General features: G+C 37.9%; 1 long non-coding RNA gene across 1 annotated transcript; it reads left to right on the top strand.

Moving 5' to 3' along the window:
* The first annotated feature begins 222 nt into the window (after window positions 1-222).
* Window positions 223-1,908, top strand: LOC141358974 (uncharacterized). The gene is made up of 3 exons (XR_012365567.1): window positions 223-587; window positions 879-1,016; window positions 1,243-1,908. It is a non-coding gene; the product is annotated as an uncharacterized lncRNA (long non-coding RNA).
* Window positions 1,909-3,265: the final 1,357 nt, after the last annotated feature.

A 3,265-nucleotide genomic window follows, 5' to 3' on the forward strand; every position in this document is an offset into this window, starting at 1 on the left:
TTTAAAGTTTTATGCTATATGCTGAATACCATGGCTACATTTAAATGACAATTGCATAACTTATTTAATGTTTACAATTTTTTAATTGTTTTGCATACAGCTACAACCAAAATGCTCAATATTGTTTAATGGTTAACATTTTTTATATAATGTTTTTTATTTACAATCTCGTTTTGTAATGTATAATATTATATAATATTTATTTACAGGCCAGTTGCTGAAAGCTGCTGAGATGAAAGAAGACACTAGCATTCTTGTGCATACACTGTAAAAAAATTCTGTAGAAATTACAGTATTACTGGGTATTACTGGCAACTAGCTGCCAGTAACTTACTGTAGATTTTACATTTATGTTATTTGCAGGCAACAGTTTGTTTTAAGTTAAATGAACATGAAACATTTTCAGTTTTTATCTTCTACAGTAAGTTACTGGCAACCAGCTGCATAATTACAGCTAATTTTTTACAGTGTATTCAAGACAAAGACTGCGTCTCTCTGGAGGTGCGATACCACAAGTCCTGTTACAGACAGTACACCAGGTTCTTGACAAAGTCTACTCCACCAGTTACTGAGACCTCAGAAGAACAGTGAGTTAATATATTGAATTATCAAATAATAATAACAAATTAATTTCAAAGGTAAAACATTGACAATCTGCATAGTCTGTATAACTTGTCTGTAAACACAGTTTTGACTGCACAACTCATTAATTCACAGTAATTCAATATGATCAAATGTGTAGTGGTTTGTGAAGGGTGAATGAACAAGAAATGTTTTTTTGCCACTTATAATATTGTATATTTAAAATGGAAGCCAGAGTGAAATAGTTATGGCACAAAGTGATATAATATATAATCTTTTCTGTGTTTTCTTTTAAGAAATGAGCCAACCTTCGATGTCAGCTACAAGATCTTCTGTGAGAGGATCATCCGTCATAGAATAATTGTAAACCAAGAGGTGCTGACAAGGATGCAGCTAAGAAGGATATTTTAAAATCTTGATGCTTCAAACTACAGGTAATTAAAATACCACAAGTTTCTATATATTACACAGCTTTGGAAACAATGTTTATGCAATTTTGATTTTTTTCTTACCAAAATTGGATTTATAATAATGTTAATCATAAACATATTTTATAACGTGTAGAAGCTGGTACACAGTGTATTTTAATTAAGTTGTTTTCAGTGGGAATATATCTTTATTTATACTGTTGTGATCACCTTTCGTGTATCTTTGTTTCAGGCAAGATAAATTGAAGAGGAGGTTGAGTCGTGATTTCCCCCAGCTGGTGTTTCACTCACCCAACAAGCGGAACATAAGTGAGCTGGTTTTTGTTGAAACACTGTCCGCAGATAAGCTGATCGACAGGCTTCCTCATCCATCAGGTACGGAAACAACAGAGTCAACTGAGGTAACTAGCCAAAGTGACGGTGAAAACATGTCACGTAAAACAGCTGATCCTCAAAGACAAACCTCAGTGGGCTCTATTAATACTACAGAGGACACAAGGACACTTTATAGTGCAGCATTAATATTAAAGATGCTTCTATGTGACTCTCCCGATATGACATGTCCATGGCCACCCACGTCAGATGATTTAAATGTGAGTGAAGCAAAATCTGTTGTGCCACTCGAACTGTACAATCTAATTTCCTGGATTATTGGGGCAACTGAGGAACCAACACTGGCCCATTATGTTGATATTACAGATGATTTGAACCTAAAAGTGATACCTATTTGTCAAGACATTGTGTATCTTGCATCTAAGGGCCAGAGGCAGACACCCAAATCATTGTGTCTTGGTCTAACCATTCGCCATTAAACAGGTTCATCAAAGATTGTGTCACTTCTAAATAGACTAGGACATTGTGCATCATGGGACACAGTTGTCAGTCTAGACAGTAGCCTTGCCCAACTTCAACTAGTAGAGGGCAGAGACAAAATACCAAACGGGTTTTCAAAGAAGGTTCCTACAATACTTGTGTGGGACAATATTGACTTTGGGGAGGAGACATTATCAGGTCGTGGAACTACTCACCACACAAATGGGATTATGCTGCAAAGTTCTGTAGTTCAACCTGTGACAACAACAAACAGACAACCACTACAGAAGGGAGTTTCCTCATTCAAAGCACCCCCTTGTCTCCCTATCGAACAGTACCATCAGTCTAAAAAGCAAGGACCACAGAACTTGTTTCATAATAAAAATGTTCCATTACAGGTAGACACATACAAGTTGAACACAATGTCTGCTGCACAAACTGAACTGGCATATGTTTTTTTTAATCCATAGACGGTGAAAGATCCACAATTTCCACGCTGGACAGGTTTCCATACATTGCTTCAAGGTGATGGCACTCTGCAAAAGTCAGCACTGTATTATCTTCCGGTCATTGAGGCTTCACCAACAGAGATGTCAACAGTAAACACAATTCTGAAGCGAAGTGTTCAAATTCCTGATCAGCTAGAATTGGACCATATAGTGTTAGTTTTTGACCAAGCTATATATGCTAAAGCTCAGCAAATCCGCTGGAAAGACAATGACTTGACTCAGCGTATAGTGATTAGACTAGGTGAGTTTCATACATGCATGTCCTACTTGAGCATTCTAGGAAAACGGTTTGGAGATGCAGGACTGCAGGACATACTCATTGAGTCTGAAGTTGTTGCCCCAGGATCCATCAGTGGAGTGATCAGTGGTCATCACTACAGTACAACCGCAGCATGAGGGCGCACAAACTTCTATATGAGAGTCTGCAACGCATTAGATTTCTCACCTTCTTGGACTCTTTGCCACCAGAGGAGAGAAATGAGTGTATGGATGTCATTCATGAGATCAAAAGTGCATTCCAGGACAGAACCATGGATGTTCTGTGTGCAAATGAAAAATTTGATGAAATGTGTTCAAAATATGTTTAGTTTGTAAAGAGAAGAAGTGCAGAAAACCCAACATTTGCCTTCTGGAGTTCATACATCGACATGGTACAGATACTCCTTCTGTTTGTTAGAGCAACACGAGAATCGGACTGGCAGCTTTACCTGTCAACAGTGCGCTTGATGATGCCATGGTTTTTTGCTTATGATCGTGTAAATTATTCTAGGTATTTACCTTCATACTGGCTGGAAATGGTCAATTTGCCTCCCACACATCCTTCTTGCCACAGTGAGCTTGGAGGCTGTTTGCACTTGGCGTTGACATGCGTTTTCGTTGATCGGATCACAAGTGGACGACGTTAAGTGTAAACGGCGTTCAAAACGTTTTGAA

The sequence above is a fragment of the Misgurnus anguillicaudatus genome, chromosome 22 (genome assembly GCF_027580225.2).
Source record: "Misgurnus anguillicaudatus chromosome 22, ASM2758022v2, whole genome shotgun sequence".
NCBI lineage: Eukaryota > Metazoa > Chordata > Actinopteri > Cypriniformes > Cobitidae > Misgurnus > Misgurnus anguillicaudatus.